The sequence below is a fragment of the Lissotriton helveticus genome, chromosome 10 (assembly GCF_964261635.1).
Source record: "Lissotriton helveticus chromosome 10, aLisHel1.1, whole genome shotgun sequence".
Taxonomy (NCBI): Eukaryota; Metazoa; Chordata; class Amphibia; order Caudata; family Salamandridae; genus Lissotriton; species Lissotriton helveticus.
Window position 1 is genome coordinate 502,902,900 of NC_136071.1, and position 18,610 is coordinate 502,921,509.

General features: G+C 44.6%; 1 protein-coding gene across 5 annotated transcripts in view; it reads right to left on the reverse strand.

Moving 5' to 3' along the window:
• TEDC2 (tubulin epsilon and delta complex 2) overlaps nucleotides 1-18,610 on the reverse strand; it is a 332,149-nt gene that overhangs the window by 200,179 nt on the left and 113,360 nt on the right. For 2 of the 5 annotated variants that reach the window (XM_078663010.1, XM_078663011.1), the window contains one exon: nucleotides 13,207-13,277. The exons of the other annotated variants lie outside the window; for them this stretch is intronic. The gene's annotated coding sequence lies outside the window, so the exon portion shown is untranslated. The remainder of the gene's footprint in view (nucleotides 1-13,206; nucleotides 13,278-18,610) is intronic. 5 annotated transcript variants of the gene reach the window in all.

Here is an 18,610-nt window from a genome sequence, read left to right on the forward strand (position 1 = left end):
TGGTGTGGCAGTCCCACATATCAGTTGCTTCTTATGCTGCTGCCATTTTCAGGTGTTGGGGGACCTTTACCTCAGCAAAGAGGAGGCACTGCATATATATTTTCCTTGCCATTGAACGTATGGAATTAATTCGAGATAGGAGCCAGACTAAGAAATGCTATTTGTTGGACACATATCCCCAGACCTTATGTACAGACAGGAGGCGTGTATTATCATTTTAATGACACCTTTTACAGCAGCAGCACACTATGTATGACTCGCACTGTGGAAACAGAAAACCCAACAGAGTACTGAGATGTCTACCTTGGGAGCTGCCCACCCAAAAGGTGCCCCAGAATGCAGTTTTGATAGCACGGATCTTCCATAACAAATAGCGCGCAAATACCATTGAAGTAGAATCGTGCATCCATCAAGGGACACAGTATGACAAGTGTCGGAGGTCAGCCTCAGCAACATAGAAAACCTAGACTAAGGGCACTAAGGGGAATCAAATAGAATGTTTGAGCACAGCAGCGCATGTTCCCTGCGACACTAACTCGCCTGGGTGTATCTCAGGCCCCAGTGGTGCAGGGGGGAGGGGGCAAGCATTCAGGGGCCCCAAAAGCCTTCAGAGGGACACCATTCCACCTAAGGCCAGTGAATATTTGAGAAATAGAGAGATTCAGTAGCCCCTCTTCACATTCTGCAGGGGGGACCCATCATTTTACGTAACACTTCATTTGTCCCCCTCTGAAAACGAGACATTAATAACAATTTTGGATAGGCCGGTGAGGTAATATAAAGTGGATCAATGGCCACAAAACCGGATCTGGCTAGGTTTGCCTTTTACCAGCACGGCTGGTATTTTAATGTCCTAGCCGGTTCGTAAGTTCAACATTCAACAAGAGTTGGGCCGATCGAGGAGTGTCTATGAATGCTCAACAGCAGACGTGCTGCAGCATTCTGAACCCTTTGAAGCATCCTTAACCTGCCTTAAGTGGGATATAGGATCTTCTGTAGCGTTTTTAAGATTCCAAAACAAACCCCAGCAAGAATGGTTAGCTGATTAGCAAATGTAAGATTAATGAATGAGATACAAGGTTCTTAACTCTCTGCATTAGAACTGGACCAACCACACCTATACACCCTTCTACACCAACTACCACACAATGGCACCTTCACTCTCACACAAAACACCACTCTGTCCTATACTACTAACAAATCCACACATCACCAACACAAAGCCACATTATGCATAGCGTTAATCCACCCAAACACACACTCCCTGTTCATGCAAAACACCATCTCTACCCTCTACTTGTTCCTAACAGACCTCTTTCCGTCACTCAGTTCTCCATCATATCATCCACCAACACCCTCCTCCTCTTTTCACTAAAACACACAACCAAACACTCCACTCAAATTTAACAATAACACTCATAACTCGTCCATCCCCTCACACACCACAGACATTATTTTCCAAAACACATCACCACCCCTTCACCATTCAACTTCCACTCCCCAACAGTACTTTACGTACAGATCCTTCTCAGAACACAACTACATCAATATCTCCTTTCACTACTCCACAAAAACAAAACATAATACACACCAGCACACCAAATTCTCACACACACAATTTCATACTACATTACATCACAAAATTGAACTAACACCCACTCCCACCCTTCATGACTAGACAAATAATACACATCCTAAAACATCTTTAATCCCACATATTCTCTGTTCATTAACACCTACCACAAATGTGCCAACACAACTCCTCTCATTCCCCCACATCTTATCCATTGCACAATTTAGAACCTTAAAACATGACCCACAAGCTCTACCATTACCTCTAACTCATACACCTTTCACCGCAAACGGACGCAAACCAAATAAACATGCCACTCTTCAGAACTTCACATCTCCATGTCTATCACATAACAAGGCTATTCCACAAAAACAAACACAGCTCGCCAACTCACTCTCAACCACCATCTCCACTACCTACACACACAAACCCAACAAAATGCCTTCTAAACCTACTGGATGAGGAATACAATATAGAAAAGCATACTACTGCTACCCTCATACCGTTAATAACTGCACTAATGACACACTTGCTACAAGTTTAACAAAACCACTGCTCACTCTTCAAGAAAACAAAGTCACACACTACCAAAACACAATCTCTAAACTGCCTACTGATAAATGATTGATCACTCTCTAAAAACAAGCCGACGTCTATGACCTGCTCACTGACACAGAACCTGACTTACTCTTCAGATTTGAATCATGGTTGAGAAATGACCTGTATCCAGTGTTGCATGAAGCCGTTTCTCCAGGCTATCAAACAATCACACAAAATCATATAGGCAAAAGAAGAGGCTATATTCTGTTATTTTCAAGCATCAATAAATCTTGCCAAAGCTGAAGATGAAACCCGACACCAACTTCCTCATGTAACTTCCTCCTCTTTTACAGACCACCACCTAGCACTGCAACATTCCCAGACACATTTCTAGAAACAGTTTAGAACCTTATAACGCTACACTCCGACCTATGCATGGTTGGTGACCTAAACATTTTCTTTGACAAACCCAATATGCCCCATCCAAAAACTATCCCCACAGGCCTAGTCACACTGAACCTGCACCAGATCGTACACAAATCCACACAAGTCGGGGGCGCTAGAGGGCGCACAGAGGAATGGCTGCCTCCTGAGACAGCTCCGCCGGCCAGGTTCGAGACGCGATGTTAAAGTGCGTCTAGCAGGCTCAGACTCGGCGCCAGATAGTGGAAACGTGTGTCGGAAGGTGCCGGCACTGCCCTGAGCGGTATTATGCATCTATTCCCACGCTGCTACTGCTGAAAAACTGCGTTGGAAGCGGAGCGCGAGTCGGGACTCGTGTCCGACAAGATGGCGGCGCCCTGTGGCAGTGAAGAGCGGACGCACTATTAAGTGATCGGGAGGTGAGACGCGGAGTGTAAATGTAAATGTAAAATTGATACTTGTATAGGGCACTACTCACCCGCAAGGGTCTCAAGGCGCTTGTACGAATACCGCTGTGGAACCCATCCTGGCTTTCCCTGTGAGGTGTCCAATCCTGGGCACCCCCAAGGTGGAGGCCAGGCATCCTTAGCATTGTGGGGGCCGTTGTGGAGATTAAGCAAGCTATTGCCCAGAGTTGCAGAGTGGGACTCCATGATTGGAATAGGCACCGAGGCGAGAATTATCAGGTCTGTGGAATTTTGAGCCCAAGACCTGCCGAGGCGGGGAATTGAACCCCGGTCCCGGGCTAGACCTCTGCATCAGGGTCTGCCGCTCTAACCATTGAGCCACACTGCGTATGGTTTCCACCTCGCTCGCTTAGGCCATGACGATGGACTGATTTTCACTGTGCCCTGAGACATCTGCTGCACTATCGTGGGACCCGCATACTGGATGCAGCGCGAGCCGCGAGACATCGGCACAAAATGGCAGCTACCGCGGCTGGCATCGTGAGTTACTGCCCGCGCGGCGACATGGAGCTAATTGGAGTGCGGCTGGTAGTGTGCAATGCCTGTGCTTAAGTGCTAAATCGCTCAATTCATTGCTGGAGCCCTGATGGACATGTCGGCCCGGCTGGGCTTAATATATGCGCATGTTTCTGCCTGCTTAAGATGCGATCACTAGACCTGTGGGACCCGTAAATATATGATGAGATAACTACGACTGGGGAGATGAACTGGAGAGTGTGTTACCGCCTGTCCTGGCGCGATGTTTTGACAGTGTACCCATCCATGAGACTGACGCTGGAGCTGTCCTGTACATCTTTGACGGCGCTGTGTAAGGCCCACACTAGCTGTAATCTCTTTCCCGAGGGGGCTTAGCGCCACGAGATCGACGCGACTAACAAGGTTTGTGCTGTGATAGAATCCCTGTGCTGCATATTTCACATTGGTGGATATCGTCTACAGTCAGGGCCCCTGGTGTGTGCCACTGTCTGTGTGCTTTGCCCTTGTGGTGAGGGGAGCTCTCACAACAAACCCACGCTGTTGCGGATGTGATGCCGCCCCGTCCCGAACCTCATGTGTCATCTGTAGATACTGGTGGAGGTGCGGTGTTTCGGGCAGCTGAATGGGTGTGCCGGCAGTGGATCGCGCTGCGGTACACGGCACATAGGGGGCTTTGGAACACTCATCTTTAGTTCCCGTGCTAGTGAGGCCAATTAGCGACAACATGGGGAAGCCAGACAAACAGCAGGCCAAGCTAACATTCGACACCAAAAAAAGTGCTAGAGGGGCAACGGCACATTCTGATACCGAACTTGACAACGACACAGAGGCATCTAATAGCATGGCACAAGCACTAAAAACCATACAGAAAAGTTTACAAGATGTACACTGGAAGTTAGACACAACTACCCAGCGAGTTGACAACAATGCGGCGAAATTGGATAACCACGGTGAACGCCTTGTTGAAGCTAAAACTCAAATTTCTGCAGTGGAGGATGAGTCCAATACTATAACTCAGAAATGCACAGACATGGAAAGACTCTTGCATGTTATAAAAAATAAAACGGAGGATTTGGAAGCGAGATCCCGGCGCAATAACATCAGGATCGCGGGAATTCCGGAATCCACAAACATAGGGCAGATGGAAAACTATGTGGAGGACCTGATCCGTAACATCTTTGGTACAGAACACCTCTCATCAGTATTGCTGGTAGAACGCGCAAACAGGTCCCTAGCCCCAAGACCAAAGCCAGGAGCGACACCACAACCTATTGTCGCCCGCCTCCTTAATTATAGGGACCGTGATTTCATTTTGAGGTTGGCCCGCGAGAAACAACAAATCAATTATCAGGGAAACACGCTAGAGTTTTATCCAGATTTCACCATGACTGTCCAGCTAGCACGTAAAGAATTTGCCCCGGCGAAAAAGAAGCTACGCGACCTAGGAATAGAGTACGCAATGCTTTACCCAGCTCGACTGAAAGTAACGCAAGTTAGCCGCTCCACGATTCTCCAAACTCCGAAAGCAGCACAGGAATTTATCAAGAAACTAAGCCAAAGACATTGAGAACAGAAACACTGAGCAGAACCAAGACTCGGACTAAGCACCACTCGGGAGGGTAGGATGTCCGTGCTTCTACTCGTCGCAACCTGGTAAGCCACATTCAGCCAAATATTGTTGTGGGAGACTAAGTTGGCATGAATGCACTGTACTGTAAATTCTCCCCTGAGGCCCAACTGCAGATCCCCTGGACGGTCATTAGCGCTGCTGTACCTTCTTTGGCTGGCATAATCCCGAACACTGGGTGTTCACAGCGGCTCCTGATTAGCAGATGGTGCCCGGAGTCCCGTATAGGGCGACCACTTACACAAGATAGCAGGACCTCGATTATACGGAATTAGCGCTGTCTCTAACTGGGTTGATTGACAAGGCGTACTTGTGTTATTCTAATCTTTATTCTACCCGACTCATACTTTTCATTGCATTTCCTTTTTGAAATGATGAAATACAAAACTATCTAGGTTGATATATACGAATCCGTTCAGCAGAGCAATCGATAGCACTGAGCTTAAAGGGCCGACACTTATATGCCTAGTATAGGTTCGATACTGTAGTGACTTAAAACTTGTGCATTGTGATTTATTGTCCGTCTAGGACCTGTAATTATTTATTTAAGTAATCACTAATAGACTTGGTAGGTTATTTAACCTTTTCATACTTAACGTTGTATCTCGCTGTTGAAATTAAGATTTTCGATATTATATAGGCTCGTAGATACACATCTACCCGCGAACCGCTGATAGTATTGAGTTCAGGGGGCACATTTATTTATACCATGGTACGGAGGTTCGAGACTACAGTGACTTAGTTTTTATAAATATATAAATTGTGATATGTTTTCTACTTAGGACTTGTTATTATCTTTATGTTGAATTATTACACTATCCATTACCGAATGGGAAGGTAATAGCAGTATATCTTGAATTTATGAGCAGTGTATATATATCTAGAAGTAATTATGAGGATTTAATTTGGAAGTTTGGGCTCTGTAATGACCGGATTGTTAATTGAATATACCGGGAGTGTTATATTCAAGTAGGAATTAATATAATATTTGATGGATATTTGAGAATTTTGTGGAATTCTTGCATGTTACAAGATGGCGCTTATGGTTTGATAGTATTTAAAGACATTGCAATATGGCGACCGTGCTGCACGCCGGTTCCAGAATAAGACGTCGACATGTTACTTCTCTGGTGAGTAACATTAACCCAGCTAATCTTATTCAAGACAATACATTGTATCGAGCGCATAATAATATGCGCTTTTATTTCTCTCTCCTCTCTTTTTCTTATATGGCGTTCTTGTGACAGACCTGACGAATATTACGAGGAGAGTCGGTGAGTTCCGTCTTGGGGAATTTTATTAGGAAGATTTTGTGTGCTTTTCATGGAGGGTTAACTGATAAGGTCTCTTTGTATATTTCTTAACCCCGAAGGTCACAAACAGTAAGAGACTTGACCTGAGGTGAGCGAAGTTTATAAATAAGTACTTTATTAAACTAATTGGTATACAACCTGTCGATTTAGAAATGCTAGTTATAATATGTTTATGTTTCTTCATGTAGATACGGATATTAGTGACTCGAAATTACCTAATATTTATGAGATATGATTCAAGAATTATGAATAAACACTGGTAAGGGAGTTGAATAACTAGATAACAATTGTTATACTTGAAGATATTTAGAAATTAGACTGACATTGGAAATTCATCTATTGCAGAAACTTGCTATTTGCGTGCAGCCAGGTATCGCTATATACTTCCACCGTCTATATTTGGAGGTGATGAAGATATATTGAGGTGGTGAGTTAATAAGTTTATAATATGAGAGGTATCCTATTTTCTAATCTAGATATTAGAATTGAATCTAGAGCTCGTTTACAGTGTAGCAGTGACAGTATGAGAGGGTATTGTAGTCAAGTTGGAACTACTATTGATCTGATTTATTTGTGTTATTTAGAAAACAAGAGGACAACGTTTTTCTCACTCAGGAGGATGAGATATACCTTCTATGAGATTATTTCTATTTACATAGAAAGGTGATTATGATCTAAATTAAATTATCTGGGACCAATAGGTGTGCACAAAGGTGACCTTATGGCCTCGGTGGCGTGGAGAACCTTTTCTCTCTCTTTTTTTCTTTTGTTCCTCTTAAATCACTGGGGTGTAATATGATATCTTTGTACTCTCTCTTTTCCTCTTTTTCTTGCTTTAGAAAAATTGGAGAAAAAAACGGACTATTGATTTTTATTTATTTGATGTTTGTAAAACAGCCCTGATGAAGTCATTGGCTAATGTGAGTAGCCAGACGAAACACGTGTTGGCTGTTGACTGAATGAAGTTTGACACATCATGCAAGACAACCTATGAATAAAGAAGAACTCTACAAATTTACTGCACAGTCTGTGGATCATAATTTTGGACATTTCTATATAATTTGGATTATTGTGGATGCTCTGAACCAGGATTTGAGGAATGGACATTGTGCAAAATTGTGACCAAGGACGTTTTGGTTACATTCTTGTGTTATAATCGTACTTTATATATACTAGTAATTAATGGTTGATTTGCTCAGGATACTAGATAAGATGTGATTTAAACATAAAGGAGCTCAGGTGAGATCACCCTTTTTTGACTGTACACGATGCAATAGGTCACAACAGATGTTCCAAGATTGTAATGACTGCTGAGAAACTACAGCCCAAACACTTAAATTTATTGTCTTGGAATATTAGAGGTCTCAACAACCCGAACAAAATACGTCAAATCATAGCTTACTTTGTCAGACTGCAGATTGACATTGCATTCCTACAGGAAACGCAAATTGCCCCGAACACGACTAATCACATTGGGCACCGGTGGGCAGAGTCAATACATGGTTCTGCATATTCCTCTTATTCTAGAGGGGTCCTCATATTGATTAGGAGGGGTTTAAATTTCCATGCGGATGACACCTACACAGACAATGAGGGAAGGTATGTGGCGGTAATGGGGACTTTAAGAGGACAAAGACTCACTTTAATAAACACATATGGTTCGAATATAGATGACCCTGATTTCTATCACAGCATATGGCGAAAGATCAATGACCTACCAGACGTCCCGTTTATTTGGGGGGCGGGGGGGGGAGGGGGGACTTCAATATCGCGCTAAACGATGTATTGGACAGATCTGGTGCGTCAGTAGAACCCCACAAACGTGCACTAGGCAAACTGAAAGCTATTATAGCAGACAGGCAGCTCATTGACCTCTGGAGAACGAGACACCCTGCACACCTGGAGGCCACACACACGACAGTTGCACACAATAGTTGGTCTCGTATAGATTATTGGCTGGGTACTACAGACATATCGTTATGGATAAACTCCGTGTCACACTTACCCAGAACACAGTCTGATCATAATCCGGTATTACTTACCATCACTATACCACATTATGTACCCCCGTATAGCTGGAGATTCAATGAGAAAGCGCAACTTGACTCAGTATACACCGACACAATTAGCAGTGCTATTGCAGAGTACTTTGAGCTAAATGCGCCCACCACGGAAGATCCAGGGCTGTTATGGGAAGCTTTCAAAGCTACAATTAGAGGGGTCTGCATAAGAACCAATGCTGGTATTCTAAAAGATATATGGCGAAAGCTCTCTCTTCATGAGGACAGGCTACGTGCCTTAGAACGAGAGTACGAAGAAACAAGTGACACAAAACTCTTAGGGGACATCAGATCTACACTGACAGAACATCAAACATACGCAGACGACGGACTCAGATATGGGAAAGTGGTAGGGCAGGCAGGACATTGGCAGATAAAATATGCGCAGGACGTCCACCACAAGCAATTCGAGCAATCCGGGATTCAAAAGGTGCTCTGCATCATGATACCCAGGGTATATTTAAAGAATTTATGTCCACTTACGGAGAGCTATATGCCGCACGGCCCACTGCCTCCCCAGAGGACATCATGCACTGTCTGGAAGACCTATCGATAGCATGGTTGTCTGATGCTCAAATAGAGTATCTATCCTTGCCGATCACCGTAGAGGAGGTAACAGCAGTTATTAAATCACTTCCCAATGGGAAAGCACCAGGCCCTGATGGGTTCACATGCGAATTTTATAAATCCTTTGCGGATCCAGTGGCACCGCACCTGGTGGCAATGTACGGGGATGCTCACGATAAATTAATACTACCGCAAACATTGAGAGAAGCCCTGTTGATAGCTCTGTTGAAGCCCAATAAAGATCCGGAATAATGGGTGACTCTTATAGACCATTGTCCCTCATTAATGTGGACACGAAAATTCTGTCCAAACTGTTGGCCACCAGATTACAGCCGCTGATGCCGTACTTGATCCTACCCGATCAATCGGGGTTTATTCCATCAAGGTCAACGGCCCATAATACCAGAACACTTTTTGCGTTATCACATTATCTGATCTCCAGTACCGAGGCTACTGCAATCTTACTAGACGCGGCTAAAGCCTTTGATTCTATAGCATGGCCGTATCTACATACGATTCTGCGGCGCATGGGCTTCCCCCTACGTTTCTACAATGGGTTCAGGTGCTGTACATGGCGCCGACTGCACGCATAAAAATCAACAAATATATATCCGACACCATATGTATAGCACGGGGGACACAGCAAGGTTGCCCTCTGTCCCCCCTGCTGTTTGCTATAGCGCTTGAGCCACTGGCCTGTAAGATAAGACAGGGACATCACTACTCAGCGCTTCAGTTCCCACAAAGACCGTTGCACATATCGTTATACGCTGACGATATGATGTTATATGTCAGAGACCCAGCGCAACATTTAAACCCACTATTGAGGGAGTATATCAAATTTTGGCAACAGTCGGGACTTAAAATCAACTGGTCTAAATCACTAATTATTCCACTAACAGATACCACCCAACCGCACCCGACAGACTACCCGCTAGAGTAGCAATCAGAACCAGTGAAATATCTAGGTGTCTGGTACCACCGGGACCCAGAAGTAGTAATTCGCACAAATTACGGCAGGGTTGTCAGTGCGCTGGAAGAGAAGATAGAGAGATGGATCCAGTTACCGATCTCGCTAGCTGATCGTTTAGCCATTGTGAAAATGGTCATTCAGCCAAAACTTCTCTATCTTATTAATAATATCCCCATTAAACCACCTATGGTGGTGTTTCGTAGAAACTCCACTATGACACTACGTCTGATATGGATGGGTAGGCCCGGGTCGAACTGCGCACATTAACGCTACCCTACTCACGAGGTGGGTTTAGAGTCCCTGATTTCTTGTTATATTATCTATGCGCACAAGCACAATATGCCCATTTTTGGTATCACAAAGTCCCTTACCTCACCCATGTTGCAATTGAGGAAGGGGATGCACTACCGATCCTGCTGACTACAATCGTAACACATCGCAGACCCCCACTTCATAACTATACTATAGACACAACGAACAATGCTTGGCACATAATGGGCCACAAGGCACATAAACTGCTGTTATACGCTTCTGCGCTCCCACTACATTACCATCCGGAGCTATCAGTGACCCAAGAAGAGGTGGGTATGGGGCTACTCAGGCAAGTGGGCATTGACACCATGGGCGACCTATATTGCAACGGGTTGTTTAAAACGTTGGATGACCTTTCATTCATCAGCAATCAAACACTATTGTTTAAGTTTACATATAACAGATTACAGGGGGCTATAAAGAAACTGTACTCCTCTTACCCGGCGGAACCGCAGCAATTATCAGCACTACAATTACTACTCACCACTTCCACCCCTAAACATATGGTATCCAAATTATATGTTCAATTGCAGGAAGATATAGCAGACAATACGCAAAAAGCACTGGAGAAATGGAATTAATGTCTAGACACTCCTTTGACAGAACAAGAATCGGCCACGACTGGAGCACTGATGGGCTTACTGACACCTAATGGGAACTTGCGCATATTGCATTTCAAATATCTTCACCAGACCTACTACACACCTGCAAGGCTTTGCGGGTATGGCCTACGTATGGACTCCAAGTGTCAACGTTGTAACGCTGAGAACGCAGATTTTGTACACCTTGCATGGTCCTGTACAGGGGTAGCGGATTATTGGTTGAAGGTGATGCACATGTTGGGCAGCATGGTAGACACAACTATTGAATGTAATGTTCGTACATGTCTGTTAGGCCTGGTCCCAGAAGTCTGTGCTATTAAGCGCAAGTTTTGTGCAATTGCTTTACTCCTGGCTAAACGTAGGATATCATTGGGCTGGGGTAGCAGAAAAGCACCAAGGATCAAACACTGGATTCAAGATTTGGTGTATTGCAAGGACACCCTGCAAACTTATGAGAAAGAGCTACCTGCAGGATCGAGACGTCGAGATTACTGGAAATATTTCATAGAATACTTGAAAACACACGACGTTGACTAATTGTATGTATCAGCTACACTACTGTTATTTATTGCTATGTATAATGCTGTATAGTCACACATGGACGATGGATGTTGTTGTGCAATGGTCTGTATGTTAATTTCTGTTTGACATTATATGTCTTTTGAAATGCCAATAAACAAATTATAAAAAGAAATCCACACAAGTCGCTGGACACATCCTAGATGTTATTTTTGCTAACCAGAGCTAGTTACCTTTCAAAGGATTACTCCAGTCACATGGCTAGACCTTCATTTGGTAGCTTTCCAACATAGAACGCACAAATCAACACACCTAAGGCCACCTTACATGCATCCACCTATTGACCGAGGAACAAACTGAATTTTGAACAAAAAAGCACAACAAACATCCAACACAGATATAGACAAAATAACTTCCTTTCAAAACCTTTATGGGTGGCTATAGGAATCTTTTTATATCCCTAAGAACAACAAAATAGGACAAAAGAAAACAAGCACCTTGAAAAAATGCATAAGAAAAAAATATAAAACAACAAATTAGAAAGCTGCAACACACCTGGCTTAAAACAAACAGCAAGCAAGACAAACTTCACCTACACACACCTAATAGAATATACAACTCAGCAATCAAAAATGCTAAAAAGAGTTCAAAATGCTAAATTTGCAAATAAAGAATTTTATAGAATTCTCACTGAATTTCGTAAACCTAAATGCACAGAAAGAACTCATCCCATTACTCAAGACTTTTAAAAAAAAACGTCAAAACATTACACAACCAAAGCAGATACATTGGACTCTTATTTAAAACAAAAAAAGAAAAACCACCAGCACCAAACCATTACCAAAAACACCCTCAAAGAGAAGGCTAACCCAGTCTCCGCATTCCTTCAAACAAATACCACAAAGTAAAGTTATGGATCTGGTCAAAGCAAGCAGGCTTGCCAGATGCCTTTCTGACCCTGGTCCACCACAAATCTTCAACAACATTCTTTTAACTACCTCTGCTGCCATACTAGTAAGAAAAATCGTCAATCATTCTTTAACTGCAGGAATCTTTCCAGAAGACCTAAAAAAAAGTCATAGATACGCCCATTATTATAGAAAATAAACCTGGCCTTGCATGATCCCAACAACTACAGACCAATTCAAATTCGAACTTTCCTGGGAAATCTGATAGAAAGAGCAGCATTTGACCAGATGTTACAATTCAGTGAAGAGCACTCCATACTTTCAGACTACTAAACAGGATCCCGCCCAGGAAGAGGCACAGAGTCTGCCATCATCACCATCTGGGATGACCTTAAAAGCACAGTAGACCAGAACAGGGTTGCTGCATTATTTCTCTTGGACCTCACAGCTGCCTTCCACACAGTTGACCAGAACACTCTAATACAAAGACTCTATGAAGCTGGCATAGTGGGAACTGCTCGACTGGATCACATCCTACTTTCAAAACAGAACAAATGTCATCCATACTCCCCCTTTCTCATCCAAACCGTACTTCAGAAAAGCAGAGGTACCTCAAGGCGCTATAATCTCACCCATTTTCAACTTCTACATGAAGTCATAACCAGCAATGATCAATGAATCTCAACCCACATGCTATAACTATGCAGATGACACACAAATACTCCTTAAACTGGATAGCCCCAAAGACATTAGAAACTCAAACATCTTCAGTTGCCCTAGAGCCATGGATCAGTGAATGACATGAAGCATCTCAAATTAAATGCTTCCAAAACGAAAATACTCACATGTTGCGACTGGAAAAATGATGACCCACTCTGTGCCTGGCCTGACAATCTGGGGCCACATCATAAAGTATCTAGGGAAGTTAGAAACTTTGGAATTACCAAAGACTCAAAGTTATCAATGAATGCCCAAGAGGACAAATGAGCTAGATCAAGCTTCATTACTATGAAAATTCTGCAACGCATCTACACCCACCTGTTATTTCCACATAAGGTCCAGACTACTATTTCCCTTGTACTGTCTACATTTGATCATACCAATGGCCTCTACCACGGTTCGACCTAAAAAACCATTGTGGTACATCTTTCTCTGTTCAAGCAGCTAAACTTTGGAATTCATTACCCCAAAAATAAGATCCACAGATAACTATCTTATCTTAAGAAGACTATTCAAGAGTTGGCTCTTTCCTAAATAATCATCATATTCAAACACAAATGTGTATTTCTTTGTACAAATATGTTAATAACTATGGTTTTTAAAATATATAGATATGCTTTAGGTCTGCTTAACAAATGTATATATTACTTATGGTTAAAGATATATATATATATATATATACACACACACACACATATAAATATTATTCTATGCATGACGTGTATAGGCTACTGCATTGTTTTCATAGAAGTTATTTGATTAGATGCTTATAGGTCTCTGTTTTATTTATCTATCACAATACGTAAACATTATCATAACTATTTAATTTACAAGTGCCTCACTTTTAAAATAGAGAAAAATATTAAATTAAATATAAAAAATTTGTTCAAATACACAACTAAATTAGCTTCAAACACAGCAACACTTGTAAGTTTGAGTTTATACAATACAAATGGAATCTTGATATATTATTCTCCTTACATGTAACCCCTTTCTATGCAGTCATATATCTATACATTCATCACTTTGCGGAAAAAAATAAAACAAAACAAAAAACAAAACAAACTTTAACTTTCTCTAATTCACTACATTGTCTCACCCTATACCTCTCTCAATATATCATCTACCTCAACTCTCTAACTCACCCCAAAACGTATTTCTGTGACTATGATCTCCAAAATAACACTTCTTAGATTCTTACCTCCTCTATCCCTGCTTGGCTCACCCCAAACCTCATTTTACTACTATGATCTCCCAAACAACCCTTTTTAAATTCTTACCCCGTGTAGAACTCCTTAGATTCATCCCAAACCTCATTTTAGTATGATGATCTCCCTAATCCATTGCTAGAGACTCTTCCCTACCCATCTTTCCTTTTACTCAACCCAAACCTCATCTTACTACTATGATCTCCCAAATAACACTTCTAGACTCTTCCTTCTTCTATCCCTCCATTGTACTTTTCCATCCAACTAACAAATGTGTATGTCCACTGCTCAAATGAACTCACATTTCCCTATATTAATCCACCACAAATCCTTTTTGGGTTTGCGGAGAAGCATGCTACTCGCCGAAAACGCTTTGACGCCTCACCGGAGGGAGGGAGGGGGGGGCAAGCACTAAATAAATTCAATGACAATGAACATGATGGCTTGGTGGGGGTGGGAGTCGGAGAAAGACACTTCTTTAGGGCTGCTCTGGCACTAGGGAGGCCGATGTGAGCAACACCTGGCCCCTAGTGAGGTCGATTTTCAGACTCACCTCCTTCCAAGCCCACCAGAGCCTCGGGGCGATGGCCTGGCAGGGGTGGTGGCATGGGAAAGGGTGGTGGTTAGTGCTTGCTGGGGTGAAGGTGGCCCAACAGCTGCAACATCACTTGAGTCTCCCTGTCCCTACCTCAGTTTGACAGCACAGCATGGGGCACTGTTTCTAGGGGTGTGATGAAGGCCGTCATCAGCCATGGCAAGAACAATAATGGTCACGCGACGCACGTCCTACGAGAGCTGCCTTCCCATGATACTGGCCCTACATGACAGTGACCTAGAGGAGGCCGGATTGAAAAAAATCAGCCCACAGGGGGCACTAAGACAGTAGCCCAACGCCTGACTGCCCACTTTGCCAATCAGACCCTGGTGTAAATTCACACACGCCTTCCGCCCACCTGCTTTGCTCTAAAATAAAACGTCTCTGTTTCAGAGAGACAAGGGCACCACGAGGAGGCTGAATGCCGTAGATATCCATATGTTTGTTTCTCCAAGATAAGTGCTAGCTAACCCTCAATTTCTCTCTTTAGTGCGCTCTCTTTCCCCTCTTTCTCTTTGCTGTGTGTGCTCTCGGTATCCATTTCTGCTTTGCTGTCTCGCTCTCTCTCTATCTCACCCTCTGCTTGTCTCTCCCTCCTCTCTTTTGGTAATGCACTATTTCCGCCCTGCTGTCCTTCAGTCCGCCCTGCTGTCCTTCGGTTTCTCGATAGCTGCTGTATCCGTCCTCCCCGCTGCTCTACTTGTCCTGCTCCCTTGCATGAAACTAAAGTATATTCTGTTCAAATGGGCCTCAGCAGCTCAAGCGTACTTGGCACTCAGCACAGTGACTCGATTTAATAGAAACGCTCCCTCACAGATAACGTTTATAAAGATTATGATGACCCGAAAATGACCTAATCCGATGATATGGAACAAAAACACTCGGGGAAATTCACCAACACTGAACGCTCCACTTGGTTGTCCAGTGGCCCACCCCCTTTTAAGTGTGTGTGTGTGTGTGTGTGTGGGGGGGGGGGTTAAGAGCAGGGCATGGGACGAGGGAGGCAAGTGGACATAACGTTACTCACTGAGGGCACGGTTATTTCACGTTTCAGTGAGCACAGAGCAGCGTTCAGTGCTACCCTCAGTCCCGCGGAGTCTCCTCCGTATCATCAATCTCTGCTACAGGCGCACGAACCCATCAAATTATTTCACCAGCTTTCATACGTTGCCCGGGTGGCAAATGAGAAATACGTCTTATGCATTACCCAGGCAATGCATGTACAGATTCCGCAAATATCACGAGGACAACGTGTAATAGTGGATATTAAAGCTCGATGGGTTCGAGAAACTGCACCAGGCTGGAGGTGGACAGGGGTTCTGACCTTGACAGGACCGAACGTACCAGTTATCCGCTCTATTAATTCCTGTCTTTCATGCTTAAAAAAGCCACAGGACTTCAGGCGACTGCAATTTTGTAACGATAACACCGCTCTGGGTCAGCGCAGCAAGTTGCCCGCATCAACACTAAGAATTAAAGCTTTCAAGAAAACGTCGGGCGCAAGGTCTAAGAAGCAAGTTTTTGTGATTCGTTTGGTAGAATTTCCAGAAATGCGCTAGATGGCAGTGTTGCCAAGGACTGTGAATGGACGAGGCTGGCTGAAAGCCTGACAGATGTATTAGAGCTATACAAAACAAGCATTGGCATAGCCAATAGGTCTCGCCTTGGTAGGGTGCCCATAATTTTAAAGCCAAAAACCGGGACATTTCCCAAAGATAGAAGAAGGACTACAAATTTAGTTCAACCCAGCGCACAGAATGGCAGTGCTCATTAGCACAGAATTACAGAAGAGGCAGTAAGAACATACATACAATGCACTTTTTAAAGCAAGTAGCATGCCTGTTAATTAAATTGCTTTCTTATAACAGCTGCTAACTATACCTGCTTTGCAAAGCATAAAAAGATACCTTCAACCGTTTTCAGCCGACCCTCTCAAAAAACCGGGACATGAGCTTAATTTCCTGAAATCTGCCGGGGCAGCTGGCGAAAAACCGGGAATGTCAGGGCAAATCTGGGATGCCTGGCCACCCTACGCCTTGGGGACCTTATAAGTGTTTAGCAAAAGCTAGGCTGACTCTAGACTCGACCTAAAAAGCCAGTTCATTAGTGAGACACGTATTTTCACAGCAAAACAAGGCCACGCATAGTAGTCAGAATCCACACCAAGAGGTCCATTAGGATGGCGGGCGGACATTGTCCGCCCGTCACCCTAACGGAGATCGGGACCTCCCGCCATAGGGGGGTCCTGTTGTGGGTATAAGAATGTGTCGGGCACATCCTATATGTATTACATTGTGGCGGGCAGTGCTCTCTGCACCGCCCGCCACAATACAAAACAGATGTTGACGCTTTTCAAGATGCAAAGCGGCAGGCACCGCGCAGTGCCTGCCGCTTTGCATATGTACATGTGGGGGGGGTACCATGTGCCCCCCGACAGTGGTGGCAACCTGGGGGCCCTGCAGGGGGCCCCCACAGCAATCTCCGCCTGCCTTTCCGCCGCAGAAAGGCCCCTACTTTGTGCCATCGTAATATGGCTGGCGGTGTCCATTGGACACCGCCACCATGTGAATCTATTATCGCCGCGGTCGCAAGGGTCACTGTGGTCAACTGCTACAGACTGTCAGGAGGAGGTTTAGTGCTCTGGGCCTACGATTGGATGCCTGACTTCCTGGCTGTGGTCACGTTACATATTGAGCCAGTGTTTGAGGGGCTTATTACTGATCGCTGCTTCTGGCCCAAGCTATCTGTACCTCCTATGCTGCCGTTGTCCACTTCACGCCTTGTTTAGGCACACCCAGGCGAAGATAGTGGGGAGGAACCGCTCCCCAACCCAGTTGCGACTATTCTGGGTTAGCGATGGTGACTATCAAGGGCCACGGCGGCCGTACCCCACACCAGCCCGCCACCACCTTCACAGTGTGAGCCCGCACACCACAGGCGGACACAGATTGGGGCCCCGGTACAGAGGTGTCTGGACGTTGCGTTCCCTCAAGCTGCGGCACACCCCGTGCCACTATGGCTCGGTCCAGGCCCGCCTGTCGGCACCCAATGTCCCGGGCACCCCCACCGGCGGAGTTGGATTTAGCTCTTCGGTGTAGCCGGGAGGGTAAACCTGATCAGCTCTCCGCGCCTTCACTCCTTACTTGTGTCTTGCTTCCAGCCCGCGCGCTCGTGGTAGGCGCGCAAAGAGGACCAAGCTCCACTGCGTTCTTCATCAGGAGTATTGGCATTCCAGGGGACAAGGCTCTGGCCTGCACCTGGGTCATGGCAGGGCCCACTGCGTCACGTAGATCGCGGCTGGTTGAAAGCCGCGAGGAGCCCTGGTTTTGGGCACAGCAGGTGCTTAGTTGCTTCTTGTGCCGTGTAGTGTAGCTTTTTATGCCTCGCATCCCATTTGGCTCAAGATAAATAACAGATAGTTCCTCGGCTGGCAGAGCCCTCTTATCGAGTGGCCATCTTGCTGCTTGGCGAGAGCACGCCCCCAGGGTTCAGCTTTCTTTAACATAAACATGACAACACTTGCAAAACTGGTGCAATCTTTCGGCATCCAAATTGTAACCCTCTCTAAAATAATGGTCATGATGCAACACTAATTCAAGGAGTGTCTCTCTGCAGTGGTCCAATGGATGAATATCAGCTGTCTCTGACTTCACTCAGGTAAGGCAGAAACAATTTTTTGGGCCCCTTAATCCAGAGGTCTTCAATCTGTAGGGCGCAACCCCCCAG